Source organism: Lonchura striata, chromosome 2, assembly GCF_050655825.1.
Source record: "Lonchura striata isolate lonStrDom1 chromosome 2, ASM5065582v1, whole genome shotgun sequence".
Lineage (NCBI taxonomy): Eukaryota > Metazoa > Chordata > Aves > Passeriformes > Estrildidae > Lonchura > Lonchura striata.
This window is the reverse complement of record NC_140704.1, coordinates 38,084,782-38,107,041: the sequence shown is the minus strand read 5'-3', so window position 1 is coordinate 38,107,041 and position 22,260 is coordinate 38,084,782. Positions and strand designations below refer to the sequence as shown.

General features: G+C 39.3%; 1 long non-coding RNA gene across 2 annotated transcripts in view; it reads left to right on the top strand.

The window, feature by feature from the left end:
• The first annotated feature begins 4,790 nt into the window (after nucleotides 1–4,790).
• Nucleotides 4,791–22,260, top strand: part of LOC146768197 (uncharacterized) — a 77,408-nt gene continuing 59,938 nt past the window's right edge. For both annotated transcript variants that reach the window (XR_014953254.1, XR_014953253.1), the window contains exon 1: nucleotides 4,791–22,066. This is a non-coding gene — a long non-coding RNA (uncharacterized LOC146768197). The remainder of the gene's footprint in view (nucleotides 22,067–22,260) is intronic.

The window sequence follows — 22,260 nt, the reverse complement described above, 5'->3', positions numbered from 1 at the left end:
GTATTCAACCTCCCTGCAGGCTGAAATGTGTATAAAAGTGGTTGTAGTATGTGCAGTGCTAATACAATACATGTGGATCATTGTGAGGCAAAAAGGCTTTAAAATAACTTCTCAGTCTGCAATTTTTCTCTTTGTCTGGGAACAAGATCCTGCTTTGCTCCCAGAAGTAAATCCTGTTTTAATGAAATGCCTTAGGAAAGCTAACTTTCAAGATAGTGTTCTCTGTCTCCTTATAGTGTTTATACATACTTAGAAGTCTTTCTGAAAAGTAATGCAGAGGAATTTTTAAACATTAACAAGACTCACTTTCTTTACTAATTTCTAGTGGCTTTTTGTTAAACTTGTACTTTTCCACTTCAAATACATGCAGCCTTTCTTTGAGCTGAGGGAAGGTATTTGCACTTTTCTAACATGTGGCCGAGTTCCAGCTGCCCCTTTGAAGTGCTGTTTGAGGCTGTAATCCTCTGAGCAGTCTGAGCAGTCTGACACAAAGCTCAGATAGAACTGCACCAGCACGATTTGCAAGGTGGAAGCCACTATAGCACTTTGGTTCAGTCTAGCAGAGAAATGGGAAAAGTCTCACAGATCCAACCGAGAGCTCATAAATTGGGAAAGTTTTCAGTCTCCCTAGCTCCTTCCAGCCATTATCAAGAACCTCCTTTGTGAGTTTTCTTCAGCTAAATTCTTTTTCAAAACTTAGCCTCTTGTGTCTTTTCTGGAATCAGAGTTTTCAAGTAAAACATTGTGTAGACTGAAGGACATGCCAAAATTAGGAGGCAACAATGCTGTATTATAGCCATTATGACTCTGCTCTTCAAATACTTCCTGCCAACCCTTGTTCAGTCAGCTTTAGTTTTTGTGTGATTCCAGTTTCCAGAAATCCAGCTTTGTATTCCTTAGATACTCTATCAAAATCTCCCCCTCTCCTGTCTTTTCCACTTGCTGCCTCTGTGGGTTTAGTCCTGCAAGATGTTGAATGTACTAGATATAATTAGAGTCAGGAGAAACTCTTGTGTGCTTCATTTGTTGCTCACACCAACTACTTATCATACCCCAAGCACTTCACAGGCACATAAGGTAGAGAAGCCATTCCAGGTGTTTCTCCACACACTTCACAGTCAGTGGTTATTTCTCATTCCTGAAATTACACACATCTTTACAGCATGAGGATTGAAATGCTCATTATTTTGCAGAATCACAATCTTGAAGAACATACATGGTTTGAAGTTTGCTGTGCCTACCCAGAAAACATTTTGTATGCTGATTATACAAAACAGAAAGCAAGCCAAGCATGCTCACAGTGGAGTAAGGGATTGCAGACAGGCCTATGGTTGTAAGCTGTGCTGCAGCTCCCAGTTCCTGCCCTCAACAAATTACCCCTACACTGAAAAGCAGAGTTCTGGGGATAGCCTGACTCTTAGGACAAGAAGGCTTTAGCTGATGGCATAAGCAGCTATTTTTCCTGTGGAAGAAACAGGTCTGACAAACCCAATGCTTGGTAAATATGACAAATGAACAGACTTTTACAGAGCAACAATATGTTGTCATGTTAGCTTGCTCACTGTTTGTCAGAGCTGTCCCAGGGAACCAGATGATTGCACGTGAGCTTCACCTCACTGGCTCAAAACGACTGTAATGCTCTTTAATATATGGAATACTTTTGTTACATGCTGCTCCTTCAGATTTCCAGTAGAAAATAATTTTTAGCGTTTCTGTGTCTACAACTTTTATAACAAGTGGTCCATAAATCCCCTCTCTAATATTGTGTAGCTCTGTAGTACTGGTGGTTTATCACAGGGATAATTTTATAACTTGTGTCACATAGGCACTCAGGTTGTAAACTGTATGCTTGTTCTAAATCTTCAGCAGTTTGTTCTGATCCAGCTCACTGCTGCACTTCTAATCCCCTCCTGAATATGCTTTAGAGAAAGTTGTGCAATGAAATTTTTGTATTTACCTTTAAGGAAGTAAAATTTGTCTGCTGAACACATGTATAGAGAAATATTATGTTGTGCTTTTATGATTTTATTCCTGATAAGACTTTATTCTTAACCAATATTTCTGCTTATTGACACAACTAATTTTGATTAAAACACTGAGGTTTGCCTATCAAGAATTTGTATGTATTTACCCTGCAAGCCCAAGAACTTTTTGGTATTGTTAGTTTTTTGGGTTTTTTTTTTAATATTTTATTTTACAACTACACTATGAGCTGATACAAGAAAAAATGCTTTCTGAAGAAAGCAAGCTTACAACTACACAGTTTCATGGATAAGAAATACTTAATTTTTCTAAGACCTTGTCATAATGCTAGCTTGTTAAGATAAAGAATATGTGTTAAGGAATGAACATTTATGGCTAGTCCAGTGGATGTGGGGTCCTTTAGCTGTCTCTCTTCACACTACCCAAGCATAATGCAGATCCTTGTTTGCATTACATGACAATAGGACAAAGTGCCAATCTTTTAATACAGGTTTGCATCCTTTCTGGTAACAGGAAGAGAAGATAACTTTCCTTCCAAAGCATTTTGTATCTCTACACCAGTCATTTGCAAAGCTTCTCAAGGGACATCTCTTTTGTAGTCTTAATGCACTCCTTGTACATCACAGACTCTTGATACATAATCTTTTAAACTGCACAAAGAGCTCTGCTCAGTGATACTAAGTCTTCTACAAAGATGAGTCATGTTTATTCCATTGGGCATATTTAAACTATTTATTCTATATATCTGTCTAAACTGATATAGGTAAAATAGGCAGTTACTACACATAGTCTGTAAATCTGTAATTCTTTCAAGGCCTGGAGCAATCAGTTATTGCTGGTGCAGAGTCATGGAATGAATTTTAAAGTAATCAGTTTATGCCAAGTCTTTCTTAATGTACTTGCAGGTCTAGTGGCAACAGGGAAGAAAAAGATACTGATAGCTCATCTGGGAATGATTCTGGCTTGTTGAATAATCTGCAGCTATACAGCAAAATGTACTGTGAGCAGGAGAGGTCTCTAGAGGTTTGCTGTGTTTTTTTAAATCTTGAAAGGCACAACTTTCTTGTCACTGACAAGGCTTTACATCAGAGTATTGATTGAAAAAAGTGTGGCATTTATCTTAATTTTGCTCTTTTTAACTTCAGTGACACCATTTTGGCACTGAGTGGGAGTAAGATTAGAATAGTGCTGAACATCTTTGACAGATATTTTCAAGTTGGCAATTTTCTGGAATTGCAAGGAACTTTACCTTTTCTATGCTTGGTGCATAGAAATCATACACTTCAGAATAAGTCTTGGATGTTTAATGCAGACAAAGGAAATTTCAGAAAATCCGGAGCAAAGACTGTACATGCATTTCTCTTCCCCAGCTGTAGCAAAAAAAAAATCCTTTTTTATGTATGCATATGTGACATTCACATTTTCTGGACAGAGAGACATAATTCTGTCTCTCAGGATTACATACAGAGAAGAAGAGAAAACAATCTTTATCTCTGCTCCTTTGTTTTCCCCATGTGGAATGTGGTATGGAGATTGTTTACCTGAAGTGATTGCTTGATTGGATTCTGCTGAAGGTGGTTTGGGTTCAATGACCAATTGGATCCAGCTTGGACTCTCAGCAGAGTCATGAGTTTGTAGTTAGATAGGTAAGTAAGAAGTATGTATGTAGATAGGATAGTCTCTCTTTAAATAGTATATTAATGTAATATAGTATAATTTTAATGAAGCAGATCCTTCAGCCTTCTGATCTGGAACCAGGCATCATAATTTCTTCCCCGCATCCAGGGTTCATCTGCATTTTTACTATAAGCATGTGTGTGTGCTCTTTAGATAAATATATACAGAGGTAGAACTTAGCTGAGGTTATGATGTGTTGAAAATTTTGGAGTATTGTTTTGTTGTTTTTTCTCTGATGAACCTGTACATAGACATTTAACCCTGTTTGGGGATCACTGATCTAGAGCTATTGCTTCCTCTAAATATAAAAACCAAAACCCATTCATTTAGAGACAGCGTCACTAGGCAGACTTTTAAAAATATTTTTTTAGTAAAGCTGCCTACATCCTAACTTCTGATTTAGAGGCAAGATTGTCTTTTGACACTGGAGTACTTAGTGTGCTGTCACAGGTCACAGTATATTGGTTTTTGTTTTCTCTGTCTCTGCGGCTGCCATTTCTTTTCCTTTCTGCCCCTTAATTGAGATCCACAGGCTATTAAGCAAGAATGGGTCTAGATTAACCTTTCTGTCAGTCTGAAAGTCCTGGGTCTGGTACTCTGATTTCTCTGGGTCTGACAGTCACTTCTGGTGCCCCCTGTTAACATGGCACAGGCCCCAGGGCTTCTTGCCAAGGCTATCTCTGAAGATATTTAGCAAATTCTATGAGAAACTGATGAAAGTTTAATGATTTTCTGTTATTTGACTTGGATGGAATGAGTTGCTAAGATCAGGTATGGCCCTTTCCCAGAGGTTTTAAGCCACAAGGATTTCAGGGTTGAGCAGCAAACCCTGAGCACCAAGTGATGCTCTTGTTTGGGCTGCGCTGACCAACCCTTATGTTCCTGCAGCTTTGCGGGGAAGGGAAAAGGAGAAAATATTCTCTGAGCATAACCCCCTTCTCTACAACACCTGAAAATAGAACTGGGGGAAGTACTGAGGGTTTCCTTCTATCCTCTGTGAAGGAAGGTTTTAAAATCTGATTCCAAAGATACAGTATTGGAAGTCTGGGGGACTGCTGTTTGCTACCTCTAAGAAGAGATCTGTAAAGCAAGTGAGTTAACTGGAGCCTAATCTCCCAGTAGGAGCCTAATCTCACTTTAATAGGGCTCTGTGCCCACAAAACAGGGTTTTTCTCTCTTCTGTAAAAGTTTATATGTGACTGTGAGCTTATGCAAGTCCTAATACCAGAGATGTTGAAAGTTCAGCAGTTTTGGGATTTAGGTTCTTTAGGTAATACCTCCAACACCATCTAAATTTGTAACAGTGTTTGTCTCTTTGTGTTTACTAGCAGATAATGAAAAACTCATCAAACAAACAAAACCCTTGCCCCATAGGAAACAAAAAACCCCAAATCCACAAATTCAGAGACTGATTTTTCTTAGGAAAAAAAAAAGTGAAAGAGAGGAAGGAATTCAAACTGCAATTAAGAACTGTTTAAATAATCCTGAAACATAAAGTTTTCTGTCAAAGTAGCAGATGTTATAACATACTACCCGTCCCCCATTTTTTAATGGAATGTGAAAGTGTGGGACTCTCTCATTTGAAGGAACTAGACACAGGAGTATAGATCTTTGTTTCAGGGAATTTGAGAATGTGTCAGACATCTCTAAGAGGTCTTTGAAGTATACTACTAAGCTTTGTACTTGAAAGAATTAAAGGATGCTATATAGCTTTGTGTGAAAGAGAACTTCAAAGCACACTAAGAAGTAGTGAAAGATCTGCAGTTACTAAATTTACAGTAAAGAACCATAGTAAGTCTTCTTTTTTATGTATAATAGCAACATGATATTTATGGAGAAGGCACAAAAGGTGGTGACTGAAGGGATCAGTCAATGAGATATATGGAATTTTGTATCACTTAGTGAGTGAAATTCATCAAAAGGTGATGAAACAGCCATGACTGCTCAAGGTGCTGAGTTAAGTGTGTTGCTATGGTCTTTCACATTAAATGGTTTCTGCTCTTTAAAATTTCTGTGTATTTAGTTGAGCCTTGATTTTCCACAATGACAGCTGTATTTTCATGTTAAGCTATTAGAAGCTTGCTAGACTGTTGGGCACTGATCATACTACTGAGCTGCAGCCTACACTAAGTTTTTTAGTGTTAAGGATATTTTTGTTTTATTTCAAGAAAATTTCTCAAAAGATGAGGTAAGAGAGAAATTCAAGAGATTTTGTGTTTTAGGAAGAAGCTGAGAAGTGTACAAGAATGCAGGACATTAGTGTATAAGTTAAAACCCTTAACACCTCTAAGTCTGGCACAGATCATCAGTCATATGTTGCTGCCAGTAGCATGCAGCAGTTGGATTCTTTAGCTTTTTCTCATTTTTTTTCTCTCTTTAGGATCTGTACAAGGATGAATGGAATGATATTGTTTGAAGGGAATGAAAAATTATCTTCTGTTTAGAGGACCAGGAATCCCTTGAGACAGGAGCAGGTGGGATGATGACCTTTGATTGCTTTGGCTGAATTTGGATTCTGAAAGCTGTGTCTGACAGGTAGACTTGCACAAAATAAGCTTGATTGTGAATTTATAGTGTACTATGTGCTCCATGCTAATTGCTTTTTTAAGCATTTTGGTATATTTGAGGGAAGTGATGCCTTCTGGAGGGACCTTGACAAACTTGAGAAATGGCCCAATGTGAGCATCATGAAGTTCAACAAAGCCAGGTCCTGCACTTGGGCTGGGATAATCCTCAATATCAGTAGAGTAGAGAGGGGTGAATGGACTGGGAGCAGCTGTGAGGAGGACTTGGGAATATTCGTGCATTCACAGGCACACATTGTATATGAGGTGTCAGTGTGTGTTTGCAGCCCAGAACTCCAGCTGTGCCATGGGCTGCCTCAAAAGCAGCGGGATCAGCTGGGTCAGGGAGGTGAGGTGATTCTCCCCCTCTGCTCTCTCATCAGGCCCCACCTGGAGCACTGCATCAGCTCTGGGGCCCCCCACAGAAGGAGGATGTGGACATCTTAGAGGGCCATAAAAATGATCCAAGGACTGGAACACCTCTCCTATGCAGACAGACTGAGAAAGCTGGGGCTCTTAGACCAGGAGAGGAGAAGGCTCCAGGGAGATTTTGTTGTGACACTGAAAAATGTTGCCCAGAGAAACTGTGAATTCCTGGAAATGCTTCGGTTGGATGGGGCTAGTGGTCTGGTGGAAGGTATCTATCTCTGCCCATGGCAGGGGATTTGGACAAGACAATCTCTAAAGGACCCTTTCAACCCAAAGTATTCTACAACTCTGTATTCCTAGTACATATTAGGTGCATCTTTGTTTTGTTAGAAGTGGGATGATCCATGTTGCACAGAAGAATCCTGTGTTTCCATGTAAGTAACAACTAATGCATGCTAGTTGTATCCATGGCTTTTAAGCTTATCCTAAGAAAGACAATGCTTGAAAGTATTTGGAAAAAAGTGAGTGTAGCCAGGAGAGGTTGGCTGATGCAAGGACTGGATTAGGGAATGGGGCAGATAGGGCCAGCACAGCTGCCACTGATAAAAGACACTGATCATGACTGAGCCTGGTCACTGGATCAGTGACCAGGAGCAGACGAAAGCCATGACTTGTGGGGGCTGACAGCTGACCCAGGGAGAGAAATTTGGTACACCAACTTACTATGCATTAACTTTACCATCTAAAGAAGCCTTAAATGACTGAAAGAAAACCATGTACCCAGAGAAACTGTTTAGAGCATCATTCTTTCAGATTATAAATTGGAAGAGCTAGTTTTATAATTTAGATTTTTGAAAAACTAAAATAAATGAAATCACCCCCATTTTTGCTACTTCTCCAAATGACAGCAGTATGTCATCAACTAAATCAATGGCAATGAGTGCTGACTCCAGGTTTATTTCTCACTTAGCTATGAAAAATATTGAATGTTTCTTCAGTGATGTTTTATGCAAAATTTATTCAAAACCAGCTGGAAAGAAGAGGTAGAAACTGTGGCTCCAGAGATTCACTGTCAGCTGTGCAATACATCTCCAGAGACTGCTACAACTTGCTTTGGGATCTTTGTTCTATACATAGCTTCTGAGGGCTGCCTACTCGCTAATTATTCTACTGCCTTGATCCTTCTGTGTGTTCATGAGATGAATGAATGGCTGAGGTCAGTCTTGGACTCAGTGATTTGTCAGGTGGCAGTGCTAAAACTTGGCAAAAGATCACACTTCCTTTTTTGAAGATAAGCTAATCCGGCAGTGCTGATGTCTCTTTAAATATAGAAAGAAAGATGAGGACTCTGTAAGATCTTATATTGTCTCCTCTTCTGATATCTTGTAATAAATACCATACCAAAACCACTGAGTGGGGCACAGCTGTAATTCTAATACACTTGTACAGAGCAAGTACTTTCAAAAGTATCCATTGGAGGACAGTAGAACACTATGAATCAAGGGAGTATAGTGATTCTACTTTAAAAAAGGCCACATTCCTCTGTTAAAAAGAATAATTAAAATAGAACTTTTTTTTTTTTGTTTACATAACACGGTTTGAAAATCCATTATTACTTGACAGTTTTTCTCTGTCTGACACGCTTTCTATTGCTCCATTACTTCTTTGGTTTTGCTTTGGAAAGTGGTGGCATGTACTCACTCTCTGGATGCTTGTATAATCACTTGTTCAAATTTTAAATAATTCTCAGATGGGCTTGAGCTTTTCTGTTAATTTTTTAAAAATAATTTTTATTAGTTTTAGTTTATCAGCTTTTAGTCATTTGCAAATCTTACATTAGCTTTTGTACCTCATTTATATTTAAAATTATTACTATCTTTGCATCTTTTTGCTTACATCTCACAGAAAAGGTTTAATGAGAGGCCAGTCATTAGTAATGTAACTGAGATATAATTCAGAGACCTTAGTGCTGGATTGAAGAACACTTTTGACTCAACATGGTTCTCTGGGAATTGAAGAAAAAAGACTTCAGGTTTTGATTCAATCTAACACAAATAAACTCTCACCTAGCCTCTCAATGACAGTATTCTACTCCTTTCTGCTCACTTCCATTTCACTCAAAATTGCAGCTGCTGAAATTATTTTTGTCCTCTGTCATTCAGAGGTTAGAAGATAATTGTGTTGTATTTAAGATTTTCTTCTCTTTCTTTTTTTCCCCCTCTCCTTACTTCTAAGGTCTCTCACAGCCTTGAAATTTTCTATAAGTTATATCCACACCTGTGATAGTGAACTCAAATTTCTTCCCAACTTCCATGCCAGACCATCCTCTCCTTTTAAAGCAATGTTTCCTTTCCACTTGAAACATGCTGGTAGTAGGATGTGAAGGATTGCCTTGAGATTTTCTCTTGGGCTTGGTGTTTGAACAGAAACTCCTTATTTATATCTTGCTTAATATCTGACCTCTATGTGAGGATATTTGGAAGACTAGTGTCCAAATAAAAGTTCAGTGGGAGTAGTGGAAGAGCGAGGAAGAGAGATGGGAGTTGTGGAGGGCATGGCACCAGCTTTCTGGTTCTGCCACTGTGGTAACTTGGTGGTCCCTTTGCTTGGTGGTCCCATTTTTATGTTTCCTGTTTGCAGTATGTGTAAAGTACATTGTGCTGTTGCTTTTCCATTCATTCCATAAAAAGTGCATAAAGTATTTATTCAGTGGATGATGATGTAATAGTAATTTCCAAAGAGAAAAATAGTACATTAAATGCTTTTTGCAAATAATTCAGCTGAATTTGGCTTTTCACTCCTTATTTTTACATAGCGTCAAACTCTAGAGTGGTAAGAATCTTTACACTTTGGTGACCTTTATACAACTCCAGCTTTAGTTCTCAGTTTAGTTTAAAGGAAAAAATTAATGCTTTGCAAAGTTCAGAAATCAGTGTATGTACACACAGAGAAACCATGATCACACATGACATTTCCATTTTATTGCACCCAAATTTAACTGTGGATAATGAGCTTGAGTTAATATTTTGTTTCCCTTTGCCTGTTACATTGCATGTGGTGTTGTCTCTCTACATTTGTGTGCAAAGCTCATCCATTTATTTAATTGCTTTAAATTGTAATATAATGGTTAAAAATAAGCACTTATGGGGGGATTTTCTAAGAAGGTGGCTTCACAGTGATGTCTGATTAATTTATTCCTATCCCCTACTGTTACTATCCTCAATTTATTTCCAGATGCCTACTCTAGGCATCAAAACATGTAATAATAAATGGGATTGGATAATAAGTCAGTCTGCTATATTTAGTAAGAGGGACTATCTCTACCTTATTCTAGACAGTGTGGTGCCACACCATCTCCTGCAATCTTAGAGGGATAGCCTGCTAGGAAAGCTGCTTGTCAGAAGTTGTTTGCATAATGTTTATTGTGCAAAGGGGGAGTGTGAATGGATTGCCTTTGTGCTATTGAGCCCCTCTGTGTGTAAGCAAAGCAGGAAAATCCCTAAGACTTAACCTACAGTTCTGCCTATAATGGGCCAGGCTGCTCCCCTGCTACTTGCATCACGGGTTGCCTTTCTTGTCTGATTGCCTTGCTGGTTTCCCTGCCCTCAGCAATGTCTAACATTGTTCAGGTGTATCAGCACAGCCCAATGCTTCCAGTTAAGCAGTTCACATTTAAGAAGAAATATGAATTGGATAATATCAAATTGAAGCCCAAAAATTCAAAATTAATCATGTCTGAAGTGGTTAGAAGTCCCTAAAATTCTCCTATAATGTGGTATTTGAGATTTAAAAATTTAGCATGGTTCCAAGTTTGTCTGACTGTTTTCTCTGAGGAGTTACTTAAGATTTACCTTTGATGATTATAATTATTATCAAAATTGTATGTCATGCAATTGTTGCAGCTTTCAGAGGCCTTTAACCTCTATTATGGCAGCTCTAGTTCTTGCTTAACTGCAATTCATCAGGTACAAGTCTTATATGTGTGGAATTTAATTTTGTCTTTACATTGATGATAAATTGCTAATGAATCCAATATAAGCAGCCTGAAGAAATGTGGTGACTGTCCCTGGTTTGCCACTTCTAGCCATGGACATTAATATTCAATATGACCAAGGACTTTTGTTAAAATTAAAGGCTATTTGATTCTAATGAATGTCAGGAACATTTCCCTGCATTTGTGGTTAATGTTGTGATTGGTTTGAATCTATTCTAATCTACCATAACCAAATTTCTTTTGCTTATGCATCAGGGGTTCCTGACGTGGGTGTTTTTTCAAATCAGATATCATTAGATTAATATGAAGAGCCATACTGTAATTTGCAGAAGATCAGGTGAGTACCCAGAGCTAAATTGAATGAATCTCCAGGACAGTATTGTGAGGGTTAGTTGGCAAGAACCTACTTAAATAAGACAAGAAATCTATTTCACTGGAACATTTTACAGATTAGAGTGGCCAAAATTTACAAAGATCCTTGGAAAGGTGGGGTGTTCTTTTCTCTTTGCTGTTATTTTCCCACCCCTAAAATATGAGTGATGTGTTTTATATAACAATCTCTTGTTTCAAAGTACAACCACACAGTCTAGGATGAGTGACTTAGAATTGTCCAGAGGATAAACAACTTCCAGAGGATAAACAACTTCCAGAGGATAAACAACTTTGAGTTTTATCAAATCAATGGGAAATTAGAAAAGCTTCTGAATTTTTGAAAGAAATTCCTGCTCCATTAACAGTTCCGCCACATAATCAGAAAGAGATTGAGTCTTTTGTGCCCCCTATGCTCTCTGGGAGGCTAGACACTGTTCTGGCTAAAGACCCACCTTCTAACTTTCATCCCAAATTTATTTACAGCTAGTTTCCTGCCTACTTGCTCTTGCTCCACTTTAAACTTGGATTTGGACACACAGTTTCTCCCCTAGGGGTTTCTCTACCACTATACTCCAGGATAGCAATGCAGTCCTGTTCCTCAGTCTGTTTTGCCAGGTGTTATCTCAGAAAAAGAAAGAGGGCTACTTCAACTTCTGACTGTGTGTCCCATCTGAGGAGACGTGCACGCAGCAAAATCCCTGTCATGGGTGGTTCCTGTCAGGGTCAGGGTGACCTTTTCTCTCTGCTGTCACCTTTGGAGCTCAGCTCTTTAGTGTTAGTCCTCAGAAGAAACACTCAGTTGGGGAGTAAATTAAATGGCCCTGGAGTGAATTGAAGCACTTCTGAGGAATGGGCTTCTGGAAATCTGTAAACTGAATGGTCATGAATTTTTTTTGCTGCAGACTTTGTACTGATTTTTAGCTGCAATGAGCCATCAGGTAATTGAAGGTGACTGAATCAAGCATGTGGAATTTGAACCAGGCTTTACTGATGAATGATGAATGTAAAATCTAATGAAATGTACAAAGCTGCTTGTCAGATAGGAGAAAAGAGGAACCCAGCCTTCCAGAAAAGGGACAGAGAAAGTGTTGGGGGATGGGATTAGTTGATGAAATGCTTATTATGAGAGTTATGGGTAGTTAGATAAAGCTATCCCAAGTACAAAAACACAACCCAAAAAGAAGTCCATGGCAATTCCTTAAGAGGCAATTTTGCCACATTTTCCTGCCTTCCTTGAGTTACAGTTTAACAATACAACCTTGTCTTCACTATAGAACTAATTCAGAGGAAGAGAATGATTGGGTTCAGAGTTCTGACTGGACTTCTAGGTAACTTCAGGCATGGGCCTTTCAGTTTTATTCCAAATTGAAGGTCTGTGGTCTGGAAATACTTATTCTGAATTCACTTCTAACTCCTTTCTGTGTAAGCAAACTTCACTGCTGTCAGATACTTTTTGCATCTGGAGTATTTGTATCAGGATAATCAATAATTCAAACTATTTTATAATTTATTATAATAAGTAATTAATTAACTAGGAGCAAATCCTATTGTTTCATGCAGTGATGATGAAAGTGGCTTAATGGTTGTGAAATGGACTCCTTCTGGTCTTAAACAAATGGACAATGGAAAAGTGGACTCAGAAAGCAAGTAGGCATGAGGTGTTGCTATTATCCCCAGACAGCATACTTTGATACAAGAAGACAGTGAGGAAAATAGATTTATTGTTACTTACTGTTTACCACAAAATCTTACCAACTGTGCTTTGGGCATGTCAGAGCTGGATTTCATAATTTTCCCTATTTTCTGCAGAGTGTTTTGCTCTCCTCTTGCCTGGACACCTGTTCCTTTGCTCCTCTGTTCTTTCTACAGGAGCCAGGGGCACGGGGAAACTGGTGATTTGCTGCCCTGCTGCTGCTACAGTGGGTGAGGCTGAGCTTCCCTTTTGTGACAGGCTGACAAAATCCAAAAAATATTGATTGTCATAGGTAACTGCAGTCAAAGATAGGTATCTAGAGAGGTTATTTTTGTTTTGTTTTTTTTGGGGGGGAGGGGCTTAGCTGAGGCATGCTGGAAGACTTTGTTTGGATAGGAATAAAAAATCCCACTTCAAAGGTAACTTCGTGCTTACAAGGGACTGCACCTGGTGCCACTCCATTGCCACCACCACTATCCTTATAATTTTTTGCTGCTGAGACTTGTTGCTTAAAATTTCTACTCAAAGATCAGTGCCTTAATCAAAAACATGACAAGTTTTAAATGGTAATAGTAAATCTTCTCTTCAATTATAGTTTTTATTCTGATAGTGTGTTTCTTGCTATTATTGTATTTGCCAATGGCCAACATTAGGTGATATAAAGTCATGGTCTAACTTTGTGGATTTCCATCTTGACTGAAGAAATTTCAATTTAACCTTTCAGGCTGAATTCTCCTTCATTAGTCTGGAGTCTCTTATTAACTTACAGACTTTCCTCCATTCAATTTCCTTTAATTAAACTTGTTTCTATTATATGAACACGAATAGATTTTGATTTATGGCAAGCTTTGTGCAATGAGGAGTTAATATTCCCATTGTCCTTTCCTACCACTTGCAATCCCAGTGTGAATCAGTGGTTAGGAAGTGAAGATGATAACCTGAATGCACTATGCTGGTAGTTTTGTGGAAGTAGTCAGGTACAGTTTAAAGTTGCTTTGAAATTATTCACAATAGACCTTAAAACTTTCAGAGTTATTGCAATGCATTTAATTAGTATTTAAAACAAGATCTACATTTGCATGTTTTCTTTTGGTATGTAAGTGTGCACACCATCTGATAAGCTAGAATTGTGGAAGGTCGTCTAGAGGAAGAATAGAATAAAATTTTCCCTGTCTGTGAAAACATCTGCAGATCTAAAATAAAAAATGGGAGGAGGGGAGAAGAGAGTGGAATGAACTAGAAGTTCTAACAGGGACATGGGCTGCTTACAAATAAGTATAAAAGCAGAACTGGGGAGCTGCATAACTGCAGCTGATGATCAATGACTTAGGGCAGATTCATTTGGGGATGAAAATATCTGCTCTTAACTGGCAGTGAAACTACAAGACGTCAGTGTGCACTTCTTTCAGACCTTGTGACCCTGCTGAGGCACATTTTTTTAGTCCGAGATGGTTGTGATGGGGTGGGGAATAAGTTTCAAACCAATTAATTTTGTGACTGAGTATTGTAGGAGCAATTTGGCTCTTAGAGAAGCTGCCAGTTCATCCTGGGTGATTTTGATGGTGAATTCTCTGACCCTGGTGTTCATGCTGCCTGTGCCAGTGCAGTCTGAGAATGATGGTGCCATAGAAAATGAGCCTCAGTTTGAGGCATCTTATTTGTGGTTGGTTTGGACCACGTGGTACAAAAAATATCCTTATTTTAAGGACCCCTTTCCTTATTTTTATCGTCTGGGACTTTTGAAGACCATTATTTGAAGCAACGATTCTCCATGAAGCTTTGCTTGGCCATAATGCCACCGAAAAATTGAATGGGTAGGAGACACTCTCACATTATTTCCAAATACAGCACTATTGGGAGTCTGAGACAGGGAATTTCTGTGGGTATCCTTGTGTAAACCAGTAATATGAATCCAAAACCTGTTAAATTTTCTGGAGCCAAGAAAAATACCAGGAAAAGAAATCCTGTTCACTGAAGGCCCAGCAGAGAGCTGTGCTGAGCATTTGCTGTTCCCCTGAGCATGAGGGTCAGCATCTCTCAGAAACAGAGGCTGAGCTGCCACCCTCACTGGTGTTTTGCTCAGGTTTATTTTCCATCCTTGTAATTAGGACCTTCTGATCCCTTTGAGAATGCATAATTGAAAGTGTGTTAGCAGAATATTTGTGATGGACGTGTATTTTGGCCAGCTTCCTCAAATCCTTTTTTCTTCTCATACCAGGAAGAGATTAAATACAGCCATATACTCCCACTGCATAGTGTCCTTATTTTCCTGTTTTTTGTGAAGACCAGAGATCAATATACACCCAGTCTAAATGTCTAAATGCATTTAATGTAAGTAAACTGATAATATTTGTTTGAATAATTTGAATCAAGTAAATATGAGTACATCTATTAAAATCTTTCACTTAGGTTTATATTGACCAACTTGCACTCAGTTTATATTTTCTTTTCACTATAACTATATTGCATGGATTAGTTTCCTCTAAATTTGACTAAGCTAAGTGCTAGATTATACTATGAGCTTGAACTTTGCTTTCTGTAAACAGCTTGTAAAACATTTAGGAATAGTATCATTATGGTGACATTAAAAAACAAAAATGTAGATCAGCCAATTTCATATAGACAGCCCTCTTTGTCTAATAAAAATTCATGAATAGTCATAAATTGCCTATACCCTTGCTTTGATGGGGAAATAACAATGGTGTTTGCATGTTTATCTCTGAAATAGCATCTGCAGCATGTTTGTCATTAATATAAGAAAACAAGAAAAGAAGCAAAGCTGGCATGCATTTGCAAAGATGATGTTTTTATATTCATGTCCTAATGCTGTTATTGACATTGGGTATCAATAGCAGAAGCTCTGTCACAGAGACAATTTTAAATATATGTAAAGAGGCTAACATTCATCTTTCTTTAATTAACTTCATTTTGCATCCTGGAACAGTAGGATATAATAGACCGTGTGGACTCTGCTGAAGGAGACAGAAGACATGGCAGAAGTCCCTTTAACAATATCTATTTTAATACAAATCTAACTATTGTAAATGCAGGCGAACCCAATGGGAAGAAATGACAACGTCTGACTCAATTTAGAAGGCTGAATTATTTCTTTATTATAACTATGCTAAAATACACTAATATACTATATAAAAGGAGGATACTAAAACTACATACTACTTTCTCTGACTCCGTCTCTAACACAACTCATGACCCTCTCTCTCGAGTCCAGACACAGGTGGATTGGATTGGCCATCACGCTCAAACAATCCTCACCAGAATCCAATCAATCACTCACTCCAGGTAAACAATTCTCCAAACACATTCCACAACAAGGAGCAGAAATATAAATTGTTTTCTCTTTCATTTCTCTCTGTGCACCTCTATGAAAAATCCTGAGAGGGAGAGAAATGTGCTTGCCACATCTAATGGTATTTAAAACTGAAGACAAGTCTCCTCAGGACAAACACCTGTGGGACTATGGATTATATAGATCACCACCACCGTGGGCTCCCAACTGGCTCTTTGTGGGCAGGTGCCATGGTGTGGTATAGCAATGGGGTGTGCTCCAAGCCCCTCTTTCCTTCACCCTGCCTCTTGCTTTTGCTGCTTCCTTGTCTTTTGAGGAGTGCTGCAGCTGCTGCTGTGCTGCTGCCATTGCACCTCCCCTGCAGGCCTTGCTCGATCTGCTAGACTGAGCCTGAAAGGATCCAGGGCCAGTTGTGGCTGAGATGTGGGCAAGCATCCCTTATCCTCTCGGACCTCCCTGTGGTTTCAGGAGCAGGCTGGGAGGACAATGGAGCTGACCCTACCCAGATTGCACATGAGACTGTCAGCACTGGTAGGGCAGTGTGTCCTGCAAGGTTGCCTTGGGTAGGTGTCCTCCAGGAGATCAGCTGCCCTGTTTAAGCTCTGCAGCTTCAGTGAGAACAGCCTTCCTCACAACACCACATGAATCATGATGTATTGTAGTGGGTTTTTTTTTTGGGGAGGCATGCCAGTGCATGGTGAGCTGGACCTTCAGGAAAAGTTTGCTGTTGCTTCAGATACACTATCTAGCCCTCTCTGTCAGTCTGCTGATAATAATGCTTACATATACATAAGATACTTACAATAATGGCCAAATTGATGTTTTGCTTGATGGTGTATAAGTAAAGCTCATATAATTAAAGTGTACATAATTTATGTACACTTGTGGGATTATAGCATGGGGTTTGTTCAGGAGATCTCAGGAAATTCGCTGTATTTGAACACAGTTGATTGGTGATGTTTTGTGAAGCCATGATGCTTAGACATACTGACAGCCATGCTGAGGGCATAGCTGCTTGCTCAGGAGACATCTTGTATAGAGTAAACATCCTTGTGGGTTAGACCTTCCTCTTGAGCACAAGAGACCAGAGCATTGGGGAAGACCTCTGTGAAATTTCTATATCTATCTCTTTTGTTTTCAGATATATCCTAAAAGGTGATTCGTATGTCTATAGGGACTACTTTGGTGTAGTGATGCTCTTTCTTAGCCTTGGTGTGTCAGTACCTCCCTCACATTATCCCCTTTCATTGTACACACAAAAGTGTCAACCTTAAAGTACTCATCTTGAGCGTGTACAAAGACAGCTGTAATTTGTCAACAGTTTTAAAATCTCCAAGCAACTGCCTCCCTTTCCATCACATTCACTGTAGTTGTTCTGCAGGATGACTTGAGATTTTGCATACAGAGGTGTGTGAATGAAATTCTTACAATTAGTTATCTTGGCTTGCTTTCTGCATGGAGAAGGAATTAATTGCTAATTGTAAAATGAAGTGTTTGTATAAGATGTGTAATATATGCTATGGAATAATTCATGCTTATGTAAAATACATATATGTAATAAACAGTGCTTGTATAAAAAATCCTTAAAGTTTTAACCACAAGCCACAGCTAAGGAAAGGTTGTGAAACCACAGATGGCAGCAAGCAGAAAGACCACATTTACAAATGAAAAAGCGGCAGCAATGGGCCCTTTCCTGGACCATCTAGGAGACACCTAGTGAATACAGGGGAGATACCTACAATCAAGATAGGCAGAGTCATCAGGAGCATTGTCAGGAACATGCATCCAAATACCGAGTTCCTGTAACTCAACATCAGCATTCATTGCTTCCCAGAAATGGCTTTGTTCAGCCCAGCACAGAGAAAAGGAGACCTCATGAATATGTGAAGCAACGAGAAGAATAGGAGAACTTCTGCCCCAGGTGAAAAAAAGCTGTATAAAAACTGACTGGACAGAGGCAGCACTGGTGAACAGAGGAGATCCAATGCTGTAGAGGTTGGACCTGTGTTCACCCAGTGCCAGTTCCAGGCTTGGCACTGCCTTTTTTATTATGTCTATCTAAGACCAAATCTCAGTAGCGAAATAAAAACCTATTTTATTAATTATTAATTTGTCTTGATAATTTTTACCTATAACAGATGAAAAAAAAAAAGGAAGTAAGTTTTATTTCTTTATTGTACCAGGCTATCCCCACTCAGCTATCACTCATGTGCATTTAAGTTTATGTTGGTGTGGTTGGTGGCTGTATGACACTATTAGTCTTACACTGCTTGATTCCTAAGAAGTCAGTTCAATAACCACAACGAGGATGGATTTTTTTGTTTGTGTTACAAACCTGTCAAGTAAAGGGATATTTTTCTAAGCAATTGCTCCCCAGGAGAAGCAGAGAGGCGGAAAAACGGCATTCGGTCTGACCTTGTGCTATTGAGCCAGGCCAATATACTGCAGAAGAAAAGCTGTCAGCAGCCTATTGTGGCAAATCTTTGCTGGTCCTCAGGGCCTCACACCAATGAAAATCTGTGCCAAACAGATAACTTGCTTTCTAATCTCCCTGTTTGGCTTATTTGTATCTGTAGCCTACTATAAAATATATTTTGCTTGAAAAGACTCAGAGTGGGTGTGCTTAGACCTGTCCATGAGCCCTTCATCCATAACATGAGTCAGACTACAGCTAAGATAAAACTATTCGTATGTCTGTTCTTTGTGACAGAGGCCACATTTCCCTTCCTGCTACATTGCACCTGGCTGAAGATCATGTTGAGTTATTCTGGAAGGACCCTGACATGTGGTTCCAGAAGAATTTGGCCCTTTAGTACTTGTTTACTCTGCTTGTACCTTCTGTTGCTCTGAAATACTAAACTGGTAAGGGCAGCTTGATTAACTACTTGCTCCTCCATGCCAATCTTGGGCAGCAATTGTTGCTACAAATACAAATTTCTATTACTTTGGCAGATGCTTCTGCTATGTAGCCCAGAGGAGATTTTTCTTGTCATTTCTTCTCCTTTCTTCTGCATTCCCAGGCTTTTATAAGCAAATACCCTAAGAGCTTAACTCCAGCACTTCATCCTTCAATAGCAGTGAGCTTGCTGTCTGATTAGGTGATGGGGGATTTTTTTCCCTCCAAAATGAAGACTTTGGAAAATTAAACTTCTCAATATTTCATGTCGAAGTTTTTCATGTGTTTGAGTGGTCTTTGGATAGATGGTTATGTTTACACTGTTTTATTCCTCATTGTGTGTGTAAGTCATTATGTAGGCAGTCATTTGGTAGACAAAAAAATTCTGGGAAGGCAATGTACTATTTCAAGTCTATTAGAGTTCTTACTAGAGTTTCTGATGCTGTTCTGTTTAAAACCTGATGGTTATGCTTCTCTACATAATAATTTTTTTGTGTTGTTAACCCAGTGCAGTTCAAAACAACTAGGAACTGTGAAAAAGGCTTTTCTTTACCACACCTCCCTCACACACTGTTTCCAAAATATCCTAAAGATAATGTTTATTTTCACTTCCTCTACATAAAGTTAAACATGTGTTTGTGCTCTGCTGAATTAAAGATTTTAAGGGACTGAACCTGGTATACATGAAGTAGCACCTCTAGTACATTAACTTTTGAAAGAGTACTTAGTATTTATCAGGAAAGATTTACTGGTATGTTGGGAATGAGGTGAAAAAGTTGACAAAGTTACTTGGCACGGAGAAGCTATATAAGCATATGTATGCAGAGTTTTTCTGAAATAAATCTCCCTTCCAAACTCAAATCAACCTGCTGTAGTTTCTTCCCAGAGCTATATGCATATCTTGGTGACAAAAAATGCACATGTACCTGTGACCGGTTGTTGGAACTCAAAATGTCTCTCAGACATTTTTAGAGATTCCAGGCCTTGGTCAGAAGCATTTTAGACCCTGACAGGCAGCTGGAAACAGCTGTTATTTTGAGTTTGAGCCATGGAATGAGTTACTAACTTTGGAGGTGGAGGAAGCAGTCACAAAGGGTTAGATAGTATAGTAAAAGTAGTTACAAAATAGAGGGGAAGATTTTTTAGTATTGTACAGGGGGGTTTAACACCTGTACAGGGGGGTTTTTACTTTGTACATGCGGGTCAGAAGTTTTAAGATGGAGGAAAGTGGACTGATCCTGTTCTTCCTCCTTCTTCTTCCTTGCCTCCATGTTCTTGGTGATGCTGGCACTTATGGATTGGTTTAGAGTAGAAAAGCACCTTGTAATATAGGTAGTAGGTATTGGGGGAAAACTATAAACATGGAACACGTAATATATCATATAAAAGATAGCAGCAGCCCTGGGTGGGGGGAGAGAAGAAGAAGACAGCAGACAGAGAGGATGTCAGTGTGTGTGTGTCTCTGCCTGGGCCGCTGACCAAACAGCCGCACCCCGCGAAGACAATCTTTTAGATAACTGACAGTAAACTGCCTTGAGACCGAACAACAAGAGGCTGCAGAGTTTTACTTTGGAAGCACGGGTTGGAGGAGAGACTTTACCACCACACGAGACCCCAGACCAAGCCCGGGGTTCTCACAACCGGTCTCCACACAAAAGCCACAACATAATGAAGTTGTGGCCCCTGTGGCTCTATTAGTCTCAGTTCTGTTGGAAAATTAGGCACATGGCTGATCACTAATTCTATTCCTAATTATTTTTCATGTTTTCCTAATCATTTTTTCTCTTCTCCTCTTCCATATTTTTTTTCTTATTAAAAAAAATGTACATTTTATAAAGTAAGTGTTTCTGTGTATTATCTCTCAAGGGAGTGCCCATCTGTTTAATAAGTTTTATCAGATACATTGTTCAATACTCCTTACTACTTGGGCAAAGATGATTAGTTAGCATGTACATGAGATAAAAATCAAAGTGTTTAGGACATGAGCTAGAAGAAACAGAGAAAAATGTAGCATGAGGGGTTAATTTTTTTTCTTAATCTCAACATTAATGAGCATTTAATGTGACTATATTATCTCTAAAGAATAGGAACATAATGAGATAGTAAATTGGTGTGTCATGAATTTTCTGAAGCAGAGCAATCCTTGTAACCAACTTGACTTCAGGCAAAATAGCCAAATTGCTGCCTTTTGACAGTGTATTATATATCAACCAGTGGTATAAAATATCTTAGGCCCTGGGAAATGTCTGTATGGGATAGGTGCAAATGCAATCTTGAGCTAGGGAACAGGGAAAGAACTGAGGGCCATTTAGTGCTGTGAAGATCTTGTGCCTGGACCAAACTTAGTGTTTCCAAGTCAACACACAGCCTAGTTCTGCCCCATCATTTACACAGTGGAGCTGAAAAGAAAAATCCAGATAGTACCTGCCCACAGGAGATTCTGCCAGCTCATGCGAATGGAGCAGATAATGGAGGAAAAGCCTGTGCATAATTTTGTTGAAAGTTCTCATAGCCAGCTTTCCTCACCTCCTCCAGGGAGGAACATATGTTTCTATTCCTGATAATAGCCATAGTCCATAATAGCTCCTGTTATGAAGGTCTAGGCAGAATTATTAAAGTAAAAGGTGTCCAAAAGTCACTTTGGGTGACTACCAAAAAGAAAAAATTATTTAGATCAGTCTTCAAGCATTCATATAAAGAAGCAACACTGATAGTGACACTTCACTTTAGCTGATTAAAGACTGAGATTTAATGGTTAGAATACAAGCTAACACTTCTAAGTCAGTCAGGGGGCTACACTGATGCAGGGTGGAACTGATTGTCACAACTGGGGTTATCTACAGGTCTGGATGGGGAGATTATGTTCCAGCAGGAGACAGATGTACTTACAACATCACTCAGGCCAGACCTGGCTGCTGTCTTTGAGTCTAAATGGAGCCCTGGGGAGTGGGCAGGACGTGCGCAGGTGGTGGCTTCAGCTGAGGCCTCTCAGGGCAATCAGAGCCTACAGACATCCTCAGGTGCTTGGATTTAAATTGTATTTAGTGGCAGGGAGGTTTAAGTTGTGGAGAGATTCTGGCTGGATGGTTTTCTGCTCCTGTGAGTGCTGTAGACGTGGGGAAATGTAGGGAGTGGCTATAGTTCCCCGTGGGTTTGTTCCAGTTCTCTTCAAAGGCAGAATGTGGTGGAGCCAGCTGCTTGAGTTCCTCAGGTAATAATAACAACCTTGCTTGTGTTTTAAGTGTAGCACTGCCTGGCAAAAACCTGTCCCCCTATATGTCCTTGGGGACAGTGGCGAGTCAAGCTTGGGAGTGACCTTGTGAAACAGCTTTGCTCTGATAATTCCTTGCCTGGCACAGAAAAGCCAGGAATACATATGAGGGAAGTTGTGCTTGATTGTACAAG